The sequence below is a fragment of the Loxodonta africana genome, chromosome 7, assembly GCF_030014295.1.
Source record: "Loxodonta africana isolate mLoxAfr1 chromosome 7, mLoxAfr1.hap2, whole genome shotgun sequence".
Taxonomy (NCBI): domain Eukaryota; kingdom Metazoa; phylum Chordata; class Mammalia; order Proboscidea; family Elephantidae; genus Loxodonta; species Loxodonta africana.
In genome coordinates this window covers 61,225,284-61,240,337 of record NC_087348.1, presented here as the reverse complement: position 1 = coordinate 61,240,337, position 15,054 = coordinate 61,225,284, and the positions used below count along the sequence as shown (strand labels likewise).

At 39.4% G+C, this 15,054-nt stretch overlaps 1 long non-coding RNA gene across 1 annotated transcript in view; it reads right to left on the bottom strand.

The window, feature by feature from the left end:
• Positions 1-678: 678 nt before the first annotated feature.
• The window catches only part of LOC135231697 (uncharacterized), a 39,559-nt gene continuing 25,183 nt past the window's right edge, over positions 679-15,054 (bottom strand). The window contains exon 3 of the long non-coding RNA XR_010322450.1: positions 679-1,422. This is a non-coding gene — a long non-coding RNA (uncharacterized LOC135231697). The remainder of the gene's footprint in view (positions 1,423-15,054) is intronic.

Genomic DNA, 15,054 nt, shown 5'->3' with positions numbered 1-15,054 from the left:
TTGTGTTCATATGTCTATCATGGGGCTTAATGTACTGTGTGATATACAATTATTGTCCGTCTTCTCTTCTGTATTATGTGGCATAGAAGTATGCTCTGAGTGCTCTGAAGCATGGGTGAGGGATGGATTTCTTCTCTTTGGGTAATTCTATAAAAATATCCACTTTAGTATACTTCAGATAATGCCTCTTGCCCTGTCCTTGAGGATTTTCTACTTTGTAGTTACGTGCCCATTTTTAAACAAGGTTGTCTGTGATATCTGTTGTTGACTTTTACATATGATCCACTATTTTTGGAATCATCAGAAAAATACAGGGATTTAAGATTCTCATTCTTTGTTTTTGAACCCTTGATCAGACATCTCCAGCACGACACTCCCATACATCTCTTACTGACTGAACCATCAACCTCAATTTTTTAAATACTCAGATGCTTCCAGATTAATTCAGTCAATATCCTCTTTATCTCATCACTTGCATTCACCTTCCATCCTAATTTCTGTTAAAGTACACTTTCCTTTTACTCAAATCATTAAAAGGATTCTTTCACTATGAAACATTTCCTGATAATTAAAGGAAAGAAATGTATGAATATACAGAGAATATTAATTTTACAACATATAAACTGGTGACTATCTCTGATTCCATCATTCATTTATTTATTCATCTACAGGATTCAGTGTCTAGTTCCTTCGCTGTACACTAGTGCTAGAATAGTGAACAAGATAGAAGTTAATTCCTGGCAATATACAGCTTACAGTTCAACCTATATCTAAATATGCAAAACCTAAAACTCTGCTTTCACTCAGAAATCTACAGAATATATTTGTTTCTTCATTATAATAGAACTATAAAATAAAATAGATCTAAATCTGCCTGGCATGCCACATAAACCTAGCAAATTTCTCGATTGCCTTTAAACTTCAAGTGTAAGTATCTAGGGACCAAAAAATGTTAAGTAACCTTACAAAATGACTTTAGGTTATTGCCATAATAATTAATAACATGACAAAAACAACAATAAAAATAGCTAACACATTCGTGGTGCTTTATATACACTAGAAACTCTTCTAAGTGTTTTACTTATGCTAACAATATTCACAACAACACTATAAGGTAGTTACTGTGTTCCTGTGAGCTATTTCTGTGGAAGAAACCATCCTCAAAGTTAATGTCTTTAAACAACAACATAAATTTGTGATTTGGGTAGAGCTTGGTGGGAAGAGCCTGTCTCTGCTTCACTCAGTGTCTGTTGGAATGGTTTGAATGTTCGGTTTATAATCACTCACTCACATTCCAGGCTCTTGATGCTGTCTGTGTGCTGAGAAGTCAGCTGGGCAGGTCACTAAAACACCTACATCCAGCCTCTCCACATGCTCCAGGCTGCCTCACAACATGGTGACTGGGTTCAAGGGAGGAGTGTCCTGAAAGAGAAAACACAGTTGAAGTTGGATCACCTAGCCTCTGAATTCACACAGAATTACCTCCACCACATTCTGCTAGTTAGAAACAAGTCATTAAAACTGATGCATATTCAAGGAGAGGTGAATTAGACTCTTGATCTTTTGTGAGTGAAGTGTCAAAAAAAATTGCAAACATGTTTCGAAACCAACACTTAATGTTATTATCATACCTATTTTATAGATGAGGAAACTGAGGTACAGAAAGGTGGAGTCACCCAAGATCACATAGCTAGTAAGTAGTGGATGCAGAATTCATACACAGTCATTCTGGTTCCAAATCGGTGATATTAACAACTATGTTATAATTTCTAACGTTTCTAGTATTCATTGATTAACTAGTAAAGAGCTATGCTAAGCATATGTGAAATATTTCAAATGTTTTCAATAACCTCACACTTAGTACAATTTCTATAAGTCTCATAGAGTTAAATAATTTGCCCAATATGCTGCACCTTATTTCTTAGCAATTTAATTTGAACTCATACCTCCTCAACTTTGCTTTGCTCTCTTCTGTGGAGCCGTCGAGAAAAAAACCTTTTCATTTTGTGGCCTAAAGTAGATTTGATTTGCCTATGGTCACGTTACAAGCTAGTTCTCTCTTCATCATATGATGCTATTATCTTCTTTATACAGAAAAAGTCTAACTAAATTTTTTAATATTTATCTGATAATGAGTAACAGGAAATAGAACATCAGAAATTACTAGTTATCCTGGATCTTACCCTGTACAAGAGATTTAAATTAGCTAGTTTTATCCTCAGTCAAATGAGGGTAAAGATATATATTTTATAGAGCTGCTAGTGTGAAGATTAAATGTAGGAGTTGACACACACGGGGACTCCATGAGTCAGAATGGATTCTGTGGCAACCCGCACTGGTGTATGTAACAGCCATCATATAAGAGATGCTCCATAAATCTTGGCATATTTTTTCTTCTCTTTAGGGAAACCAAACCCATTGCTGTCAAGTCGAGGCCGACTCATAACAACCCTGCAAAACAGAGCAGAACCGCTCCATAGGGTTTCCAAGACTATAAATCTTTATGGAAGCAGACTGTCACATCTTTCCTCCATGGTGCGGCTGGTAGGTTCGAATCTCCAACCTTTCAGTTAGCAGCCCAGAGCTTTAATGCTTTAACCACTGAACCACCAGGGCTCCTTCTTTAGGAAAAAGATCATCAAAGAAAGTATTTACGTATTCCAAATGAATTTTATTTTATAGCATTTCATAAAATTAAATGTGTCTACCAACAGTGTTAATAAATATTTAAAGCTTTTGATATCAAAATTATTACAGAGTTATCAAAATTTTTATTTAAAAAAAAAATCAGGTTTTTTTTCTCCCTGTCCTATTATTGATCTATAATAGGAAAGAGTATCCAGGTATGCTGCCCCTCATTTAGATCACTTATGCAGCTATAGAGCCCTAGTGGCATAGTGGCTAAGAGGTTGGCTGCTAACCAAAAGGTTGCAGTTTCAATCCACCAGCCCCTCCTTGGAAACCCTGTGGGGCAGTTCTACTCTCTGTCCTATAGGGTTGCTATGAGTCAGAATTGACTCGACGGCCACAGGCTTGGTTTTTTGGTTTTATACACCTTATAAAAAAAAGCAAGGGAGCTCATATATGAGTGCACTTGTCCAAGCTTCAAAATGTTAAAGCTACTGGAAAACATTTCTTTTAGGCTTCAGACACAGGGGTAAGATTTTAGATCCTCTACTCTTCATTTCTATTATAAAGGCCAGAAAGACTTCTTCAGATCTTATAGGATCTGCTTCTGGCAAGTTGCCCATATCTGGGAAGGTTCACTGTTAGTTCCTGTTAGAAGGCACATGTTAGTCCTTTGTCTGTGTTTATCTGAGATTCCACAATCCCCTGGCACCACTTGCAATCCTGACTGTTCTCATGCCCTCTAGCATAGACCTTTTCTCTCATCAGAGGTCTGAGGGATTTTGACACTCCAAGTTTCCCATGTTGCAGCCACTCTTCATGGAAGCTGCCTCCCCCTTATCTCATCTCCAAATAGTCATGTTGCTTGGCAGATGGCATTCAAAGGTGTGCCTCATGTCTTACAAGGTCTGTGGCTGCCAGAGGAGGAAAAATAGCTAGAAAAGATCTAACGCTTGTGTTGATCTGCAGGCGCCTGTCATGGCCTGGCAGGCATGGCCACAGGCAAGATTCCAAATACAGAACAAGAGGGCACGTTGCCATCGCAGCAGATGGACACACAGAGAAGTAGCCAAGAGCCTCTGTAACAAGCACCATGAATACGGCTGGAGGACAGGACGTGCAGCCAATAACATTCAATTGGCCCTTTATCTGTAGCTTGGAAACTTCAGGTTCAGGAGCAATGTCATTTCTAATTACAGCTTGTGCCAGAGATGTTCCCACCATAAGAACTAGGATCTGTGACTACCACAGATAAGTGTTGGGCAGCAGGAGGCCAGCTCGGTTTTTGAAGCTGCCAACCAAGCCAGCAATGAAATCTGCCCTTGGGATAAGAATTGCTTCTTCTGGAGCTAAATCAGCAAATGCAGTCTGGTTGTCAGAGCCGAGAGGTAAGGGATAAAAACAGATCATTGTGTGTTTGCATTCTTTTTCCCCCTTTTTCACTCTGAGTAAACAGGAAAATCAGGTAAGTCACAAAGCCGTCAGAGAATAAACCCTGCCTGTACTGGCAAGACAGGCTAGGCTGGACTGAGACAGGGCTGTAGAGAATGGAAAAAACAAAGAACAGAGAGAACACTGGACTCTGGATCAATACTAGTTAAAGACCCTGCAGGGCTAGAGCAGGGAGCAATGTTAAGGTCTTGGTCTCAGGAGTCACATCAGTAGTTCCAATCCCAGCAGCCTAGCATGCTAGCTTTGTAACTTTTATCAAGTTCCTAACCTCTCTGAGCCTTGATTTCCTCAACCAGAAGATGGGGATTACAGTCCACCACTTCACAGGGCAATTGTGAGAATTGAATGAGTTAATGTATATGAAAAATCTAGAAAAATGCCTAGAACATACTAGGAACTGCATAAGTATTAGCTTTCATTATCACATGTGAAGATTGTCACAGGCAAGCTTAAACTAAATTATATTTGAACTCCAGACAAAATATGTCCTTTGTATCACGCTGGTTCAATTGTATCCTCCCAGCCTCTTGCATGTTTTCATACTGAATTTCTCCAACAGAACTATTATCAAGTATTGTCACTGTATAGCATCAATAACCCTCTTACCCATACCCAGTCCCTGTAAATTAAGACACATGAAAAAGGACAAGATCATCTAAGATTCATGCCTGAATCCATTGCTTGTCTTATTCTTATATTTTTATTTTTATTAAATTGAGGATGTATAAAGTGAGGTAGCTCTTTTTGCTTGGCAAATCCTAACTAGAGAAAGGTAGAAACAATGGGGAAATACAGAGAAAACCCTGACAGAGAGAAGAAAATAACTCTTCCTGGGGCATTACCTGCTACATTCATCCTTTTTGAGGAAGCTGAAAAGAGAAACCAGAAAGCAGCTGCTATAGGTCAGAGAGGCAGTATCTCAAACTATTTAAGAGTTCAGGCCATCATTGTGTGGCTCTAAGCAAGTCTCTTAAACTCTTTAAGGCTCATTTTCTTCTACTATAAAATGAGGACAAGAATAGTTCCTAACATTCTGCATCCCACTTTGGTGAGTGGCATCTGGGGTCTTAAACACTAGCAAGTGGCCATCTAAGATGCATCAATTGGTCTCAACCCACCTGGAGCAAAGGAGAATGAAGAACACCAAAGACATGAGGTAAAGATGAGCCCAAGAGTCAGAAAGGGCCATGTGAACCAGAGACTACATTGGACTGAGGCCAGAAGAACTAGATGGTGCCTGGCTACTACTGATGACTGCCCTGACAGGGAAAACAACAGAGAATCCCTGATGGAGCAGGAGAACAGTGGGATGTAGACCTCAAATTCTGGTAAAAAAAGACCAGACTTAATGGTCTGACTGAGACCAGAGAGACCCTGGAAGTCATGGTCCTGGACCCTCTGTTAGCCTAAACCTGGAACCACTCCCGGAGCCAACTCTTCAAACAGGGATTGGAATGGACTATAAGACAGAAAATGACACTTAGGAGTGAGCTTCTTAGCTCAAGTAGACACATGAGACTATGTGGGCAGCTCCTGCCTGGAGGCAAGATGAGAAGGCAGAGGGGGACAGGAGCTGGCTGAATGGACATGGAGAATACAGGGTGGAGAGGAGGAGTGTGCTGTCTCATTGGGGGAGAGCAGCTAGGAGTACATAGCAAGGTGTGTATAAGTTTTTGTATGAGAGACTGACTTGATTTGTAAACTTTCACTTAAAGCACAATAAAAAAAAAAGTTCCTAAATTATATGGTTGTAGCCAGAACTGATTAAGAAAATGAGTACAAAGTATTTTGCATAAAGTTTGGCATAGAGGCAATACTCATTGCTTAGTTTTTATTATTGTTTTACAAAGAAATACAAGAGAAACAGAATACAGGGAAACCCATGGCTTTGGAGTGATGAAAGCTTTCCTAAAAAGGAAAGGGATTTATAGAGTAACCAAAAACTTGAAGGGAGGAACATGCACTATTTCAAGAGTATAGAGACAAAAGCTTAAGTCTTGAACCCTTCCATGCTACTCTATAAAAGGCAGCAATATTCTAGTCCAGACTCCATGAGAATTACCATCGTCAAATTCATATCAAATACAGAGGAAAATGATACAGAAAGAGGTCCAGGGGTTAGGCAAAGAGCTAGGGCTAAAATTTCAGTTTTGTGGCCTCAGGTCCAGTTCTCTCTTCCTGCACAGGCTCAGAACCAATAGAGACCTCCCTAAAACAAGACCAGTGATGACACTTTGCATTCTGGTCCTGAGAAAACCCCTCTGTGCTGTTGTTTGCTGCTTTGCTGCTGACTGAAGAGCCCAAAGCTGTGCTGGGCAAAAACCACGTATCTCCCCTGAGGTCAATGATATTGACATTTTCTGCCTGATTTGGAGGTTCTTAATCCACAAGCTACAGTAAATCTGATTTAGTCTTATTCTCCATGTCACTAATAATACTTATTTGGCAGAAGCATCTGTCATGCCAGAGAAACAAAGTGAAGAAGGGGAACTGGATTCTGAGATCTAGGTATGATGTATGATGAAGGGTTCTACAACTCAGCTCCTGTTTTTTTCAGCTAGAAAGAAGTTACTGCCAAAAAAAATTGGAAGCAATAAAAAAAAAAAAAAACCACTGGATCGAATCTCACTTAAACAGATATTTGTCACTATCTTATCTGACTTACTAATTAGCCTGTTCAATCAACTATACAAACTTGCTCACAAATGTCCTTGTGTATATGATCACATAAGATGAAAGTGAAGATAAGAGGAAGAAAATAACAAAACATGTCTCCATGAGAAATTTCATAGTATTTAAAAAAATAGGGTGGAAATATCATTGGGAGATAAGGAAATGACCATTTTCTTTTCTCACAAGATGCTTTGTGTATTCTGGGTCCCAAGTCATAGTGCGTGAATCACTGGAGATGTGGACATGGCCCCAAATCCAGGTTTGGAAAGGAACACACAAAGAAAACCTCAGTCTTCTCCTTCACTCCATCTGTAAAGAAGATCTGTTTTATTGTTGTAGCCTGTCTCTGTTATTTTACCAGGAATAAATGCTTCCACATTCCATGTGGTCCTGGTGGAGCTGTCAATTACAGTGACTACTAATTCCATCATAGCTGCAACCGTGTGATTCAGGCCTGCCAATCAGAAAACTACATCCCTCTGGCTACAGTTCATTTGAGAATGAACAAGAAGTCCAAGCATCCCTGATATTTGATAGTTTGAGACTGAGAGTTATTTTTGGATCGCAGGCTATAAGAATATCATTTTGGTCATCTCTCTGGGACCTACAGATAGAAAAACTAAAATATGGAGAGAGAGAGGAGAAATAGGCAGACAAGAAAGAGAACCCCAATGATGTCATTCTGTCACTGAGTCTAGCTACAAAGAATCAAAACCAAAAAGACCAAATCTGTTGCCATTGAATTGATTCCGACTCATAGCAACCTTATAGGAAGGGGTAGAACTGCCCCATAGGGTTTTCAAGGAGTGACTGACTGGTGGATTCCAACTGCTGACCTTTTGGTTATCAGATGAGCTCTTAACCACTGTGCCACCAGGGTTCCATGAAGAATCAAGCTGCACCTCAATTTCCAGATATGTGAGTCAATACATTCTCCTTTTAGCTTTAAGAGTTTGAATTGGGATTCTATGCCTTTTGACTAAAAAGGTGCTAAGACACCATCTATTGGAGTCCTTTGTGATCCTAGTGCTTAGGACATGCTTTATCAGTGCAAAACAAATGAAAACCAGTCTGCTTCTAACACTCTTTTTAGTTGGTGGAACGTGATTCGGAGAAGCCATCTGAGAATAAGAGACAGAGGCGATTCTTTAACTCTCGTGGTCTGAATTACTCAAAAAAGTTTAACTGTTTTTAAAAGAGCACTGAGAAAAAAAAATTAGGAGACACACCGTACATTTAAAAAAAACCGGAAACAAAATCGTTGCCTTTGAGTCCATTCCAACTCATAGCGACCCTATAGGACAGAGCAGAATTGCCCCATAGGGCATATATACAGTTAGCAATGAAGTATTAACCCTAGTGCTTAAGTAGTGGGTATCTTCCTTCCTCTACACCTATGATCAACTCTAAGTCAATAAAATCTCTTTTCGTCTATTGGATTTTTTCTGTAGAACTGATGGTCATGTCAAAAATGATTTGCTATAGAGACAGGGCAGTATTTTGAAATATTAATCAATGCTTTTTCCAGGATATTTATAATTTCCCAACTACTTCTTTGAATTAAAGCAACTAGGCATCTTGTCTTTACTTTCACAGGGATGATATGACCCAGTAGAAAGCCTGGTTCAGTTTCCAACTTTTGAGCTGTAAATGCCTAGGCAGAGGAAAGTCAGAGGGAAGTAAAGAGAGCTGAGAAGTTGGTGTGATTCCTAAGAAGAAAAACTAAAGGATAAGTGGCTGTGTGGTACACGCCACACCCCACCCCACCCTTCCCCCCTCCCAATAGTTCCCCTATCCACCCTCCCCACCTGCCCGCCCTTCCCACAGTCTCAGAGCAGGCAGGCAAAGCAGCCAATGGTTTTCTATATTTTCAGGAGGGGCTCTGAGAGAGCAGCAGAGAAAGCCAGACATAAGACATGCAACAGCACAGCAACAACCTCCAGGGATCGATGACTGAGGACCAGAGCAGATGACTGATATCAGAGATGACAGTTAGGAACCAGACATCACTGTGCCCTGCAACATGAGCTACAGAATTTAGCTGCCACCCTGGAGGAACGGGGAAGGACTTTTAATTGATTGAGATTTTAGTTCCTGCCACCAGGGGAATGAAGCCTTGAAACTGAAATGATATTGGGTTATAGAAAAACAAAGGTTACACTTCTTAAGCCCTAGAGTTTGTGGGTGGGTAAAGATTCATACTCACTACCAAAGTTTTAAAAAGTGCCTTTCCAGGGTAAAATAATCCAGAAAAATTTGTTTATTTAATATTTGGATTTGAAATTATAGATCACTAAGCTTTTAGGTTTTGTGTTAAAAAAAAAAAACAACAAGTTGTGCTGTGGGCAGTCAGCACTGAACTCCGTATTAGCTGTGGCCTTCACGCCACCTGCGTCTCTTTGGCTTGTGCCTGGGGATATTTCTTCTTTGTCTTTCCAAAGAATCCTCCAGTCCAGTGAGCTGTTAATCACAAGGTAGGCTGGGCCAAAGATTGTGGTGGACTCAGCATTCCTGCTATAGGACCATTTGATTAGATTTGATTTGCTATAGAGATAAGGCAATATTTTGAAATATTAATCAATATTAAATAAGCCCACATCCTGCTGACAGGGTGTCCAACAGCATCCCATCTGTATGCAAAGCAAAGCACTGAGAAGCATGGGAGAGCAATTCCCCTGCTGCCAATTAGCATTATCTGCTGTGCAGAAAAGACTGATTTTGTCTTATTCAACGTTTCAATATATTTCATTTTTCTTCAAGAAGGAAATAATATTATTGAATACAAAATATATGTCAGGAGACATGCTGGATGCTTTATGTATGCTATCTCTTTTCATACTCACAAGGTTTTATTCACCACATTTTCAAATGAGGAAAGTGAAGCTCAAAGAGGTTTAGTGACTGATCTTAGGTTATACTGCTGATAACGGAAAAGTTGGGAATTGAAGTAAATTTTCCTGACTCCAAAGCCCATATATTATTGAATGAGTATACCAGGAACTGCCAGAAGAATAACATATCTGTCTTGGAAGAAGTACAGCCAGAATGCTTCTTAGAAGAGAGGATGGCAAGACTTTGTCTCACATATTTTTGACATGTTATCAGGAAGGACCAGTCCCTAGTGAAGGATATCACGTTCGGTAAAGCAGAGCATCAGCAAAAAAAAAGGAAGACCCTCAATGAGATGGACTGACACAGTGCCTGCAACAATGGGCCCAAACATAGCAATGATTTTGAGGATGGCGCAGGACTGGGAAGTATTTCACTCTGTTGTACATAGGGTAGCTGTGAATCAAAACCGACTTGATGGCACCTAACAACAACCAAAGCCCATACACTTTGACTATACCACACGCCTCTGAAATTTGGACCACATTATTATTGTTGCTAGCTGCTATCAGTTCAGGTCTGACTCTTGGTGACCTGATGTATAACCGGACGAAACATTGCCTTGTCCTATTCCATTTTAATGGTCATTGCCATATTTGAGTCCAGTCAGACAATATTCTGTTCTGATCCATAGAATTTTCATTGGTTGATTTTTGGAAGTAGATCTCTAGGCCTTTCTTACTAGTCTTTCTTAGTTCAGAAGCTCTGCTGAAACCTGTCTACAATGGGTGATCCTGCTAGTATTTGAAATACTGGTGGCATAATATCCAGCATCATAGCAACACCCAAGCCACCAAGTACAGCAAGTGACAGACAGGTAGTGGTAAACCACATTAAAAGGTCTTTGATGGCTTAGTGCTAACTGAAGATTCATTAAGCACTGGCTGGGCAATCTGTTTGAGTAAGGCTCACCTTAGCTATTCTTTTGATCAAGAATTCCCTGCTCCTATGTTTCATTCAGCTGGGGTTTCTCATCTTCATATTTAAGTTAAAATATTATCTAAGAAACACTGACCCTGATGACCTTATCTAAAGTAGCCCTTCAGTGCCAGCCTCTAGCACATCAGTGTTATTATCCTCCTTGCTTATAACTTCCTGAGGTTTTCTTCTTTATCTATTTTCTTTCTCTTCCAACTGGAAATCCCCCATATGCCTTTCAGCAGGTTTCTGAATTTCATTCTTGTGTTTCTGTCCTGGTGTCCTTACAGTAGCCAGAGTGATCCTTTCAAAATGTAAATTAGATTGTGATATTCTTCTACTCAAACTCTCAAAGTCTTCCTGCCTCACTCAGGACTACAGTATTTTTAAGGAAATAAGGCTCGCCTTCTATGTTTGTTTGCAACCATTCCCTCCCCCAGGGAGGTATTTTTGTAAACATGCTATGCTGATTTTTTTTTTTTTTAAGCACAGCATGTAAATACCAAGTCCTTACTCAATTTGGTCCCCATTACTCTGGTGGCATAGTGGTTAAGAGCAATGGCTGCTAGCCAAAAGGTCAGCAGTTCAAGTCTACGAGGTGCTCCTTAGAAACCCTATGGAGCAGTTCTACTCTGTCCTGTAGAGTCACTATAGGTTGGAATTGACTTGAGGGCAATGTGTTTGGTTGGTTTTTACCCCTCTGAGAAAGGAGCCCTGGTGATGCAGTGGTTAAGCACTGGGCTGCTAATCGAAATGTCAGCAGTTGGAACCCACCAGTCACTCTGTGGCAGAAAGAGGTGACCGCTTTCATAAAGATTACAACCTTGGGAACCCTATGGGGCAGTTATTCTCTGCCCTATAGGGTTGCTGTGAGTAGGAAACCACTTGAGGGGAACAGGTGGGTTGGTCAGACCTCTCTGAGAAGGAGCCTTGGTAGCACAGCGTTTAGGTCAACAGTTCAAACCTACCAGCTGCTCCACAGGAGAAAGATGTGGCAATCTGCTTCAGTAAAGATTATAGCCTTGGATACTGTGGGACTGTTTTACCCTGTCTTCTAGGGTTGCTATTAGTCAGAATCAACCCCACCGCAATGGGTTTGGTTTGTACCTCCCTGCGAGCCTCTCCCTCTACGCTCCTCAACTCACTCCAGCCCAGTCACTTTTTCTTGAACACACAATTCATCTGCCTGGAATGGTGTTGACCCAAATATCCTCATGCTTCACCGTCTCACTTCCCTCTGTCTCTCTGCTCATTCTGCCTGATCATTTAAAATAATAAAGAAGTTACATAATCTGCACTTTTATATTTAACCAAAGTCATTTTACAGGCATCCTCGCAAGACTAATTGTTTGATTCCATTGACCTTCAAGGATACAAGCTTTTAAAGGAAGATGTAAAAATTTGCTCCTCTTGCTATTTCTAGAAAACAATAGATTTAATCTATCTGCTACTGGTCAAAGATTTAAATGATTTCATTTGGCTTTTCTATCATTCTTTCTTTCTTTCTTTTCATTTCTGCAAGTTTGCATTTATTTGTTTCCTTCACTGGTTCATTTATTCGTTCACTCTTTTATTCAATGTACATCTTTGAGTACCTGCTATGTGTTCAGAGGTGGAGATACAAAAACAAGCAAGACCCAGTTCCTGCCCTCAAAGGATCACACGGTCTAGGGAGAGACATTCTGTAAACAATTAGGAAGGACACTGTGACATGTGCCCCCTTGCTGTTTCCATGGGGGAGTTCTCCATTAAACCATCCCAGAACCTCATTCTCGGAATTACAAAAGTAAAAAGAGCATTCTGGAATTTCATTTTGACGGGGCCAGGATAACAAAAGACACACATTATACATTGATGAATGTTCTTTTTACAATCTGAGGCCATTGTCTTTCTTTAATCTACTTTAAGCAATTATTCTGGTGAAGTGAAACTGAAACAAACCAAACCCATTGCCATCGAGTCAATTTCTACTCATAGCAACACCACAGGACAAAGTAGAACAGCACCATAGGGTTTCCAAGGAGTGGCTGGTGGATTTGAACTGCTGACCTTTTGGTTAACAGCTGAGCTGTTAAGCCAAGCCCTTAACCGCTGCACCACCAGGGCTCCCAGTGTAGTGGGGCTACGACAAACAATTCCCACATTCACAAAGTGTTTTATAGTCTTATAAATCATTTTAAACCCCAAGCACAGTAAATGTACCAACCACCTGACACAGCTCTGAGTCTCCCATTCTTCCTGACCAGAGTCTTAGGGTGCAGTGGAAATAACATAGTCTACATTAGGCATATGTCAGTTTTCATGGAAGGAACCTAGTGTATGCTTGCTTTTATAAAAAATGAGTGTGAACGGGGAGACCCTTTTAAGAGTCTGATAAAATAAGCACAAGCCCGCCCATACTTATTTAAATATGTAATCTCAGAGAAGTACATTTTTGCTTAAAAGTTTCTATAGAACAATCTTTATCTATTTGTTTTTTTTTTCTCCCAATTTCTTAGGCTTTATTAGTGGAACTTAACAGAAAAATAAATAAATAGAATGGTCTTTTGAAGCACCTTAAATCTTCATAAAGTTTATCTGCTTCCAAAACGAAATAATTAGAGGAGCTTAGGGCAGGAAAGAGAACACGATTGCATTCTTAAGGTAATTGGTGTATGATTATTACTTAGTAGGAAATTATGTGTTGTGTAATTTTTTCTTTATTGCTCATTGCTGCCACTTCATTATAATCTGAAAAGGGTTTAACAAATCCAAAAATAAAAAACAAAGTCCTAAAATGCGAAGTTGCCCTAATGGCAATAAACATCTTTAGTTGTTTTGTTGACCAGTTAAAAAAAAAATAAAGGTTTGATGAGTGAGATTATATAACACACCCTGTCTATTATTGGATTCAAGTTTAACTGCATGTATAGGCAAAATAAAGACATTGTAATTAAAAGTGCATCGAACACACCAAGAGCAGAGTTGGTGAGCAGTCTATAGAATGGCAAGCAGAAGAATTCCATTTTGGGAATTAAATTATCCTGTTGATCTATAATGCTCAAATTAATTACATTAATGCTAAAGCTCTACTGTGAAGCAGAGAGTGAAGTATAGGATTCAGGCAATTGCCCAAATAATTTAGGTTTGAAAGGGAAAACACACACACTTTAGCCTAAAATAATCAGAGTGGAAGGTCTAAATATTTTGGGTAAATAAACATTCTCTCTGTCGCAATCAGAATAGACCGGAGTTTTGTGATTATTCTGGTATAGTGACTCATGTAGACATTCTAAATAGTCATGTCTCCATTCATGCATAGATAGAGTTTCCCTTATTAACTGTTTTTCAGATCTGGAACATGTGGTTTCAATCTCAAAATTTCGATTTGGGTAGTTTCAGAATATTAAGACTTTTCCCTCTGTTCATTTTAATGTTTTTTCTCTAAATGGATTAAATCTCATAATTATATTTTGTATTTTAACAGGAATAGGGCCTACTTGGCAGTATGGTTAGTGTTTAGAATGACTTTCAAGTGTATGTTTGTAAATAATAGCATATTAAATATCTAGTGCCTTATTTGCATAGCATCTCCCAACTCTACATACACACTTAAACACTTCTTTCTAGGAAAAATAATCCCTTGTTCTTTAAATCACACCAGCAGAACTACCAATGCTTCTACATTATTCAACTTCTACTTCAGCTTATTGTCCAAGAGGAAGTATCGTGACTCATGCTGAGCCAATCAGAGACCTTGCCTGAGATTTTTGGGATTCAGAGAAAGTAGCTGCTGGTAGTGGAAACCCTGGTGGTGTAGTGGTTAAGTGTTACAGCTGCTAACCAAGAGGTCGGCAGTTCAAATCCGCCAGGCTGTCCTTGGAAACTGTATGGGGCAGTTCTACCCTGTCCTATAGGGTCGCTCTGAGTCAGAATCCACTCGACGGCAGCGGGTGTGTGAGTGGTAGCAGAAGCTAAAAAAAAATTGAAGTTTAGAAGCTGCGGGTGGCCACATCAATTGCCATGCAGGAAAAGCCCATGTAAATTAGAAGAGAGAGCTGAGACAGTGGTAAGCAGAGAAGACAGAAGGAGAAAGAATCTAGGTAGTGATTAAAATCCAGTTATATCTCTTCCCCCAACCCAATTTTGTGCTGAAAAACTCCTTTGCTTCTTTGCTTGAATACATTTCCATTTTAGCCCAAGATACAGTTGGGTTTTGCTAATTTGTAACTAAACTAATAGAAATTGGCATGTAATATCTGATTATCATATCAATACCAGCATAAGAAAATCGAAGATAGCACATTTATTACAATACAGAAAGAAATATCCTAGATCACATTTTAATCTATTACAAAGCCAGCATGTAAACAAAATGAATCTTATTACATCTTGTAATAACCACCTCCCCCCCCACAAAAAAAAGAATGCTTAGCACTCCTCATAGAATTGAGTTAACCTAACCTAAATATATAATTAAGATTTTCAAAAATACTGTTAACATGGGTATAAACA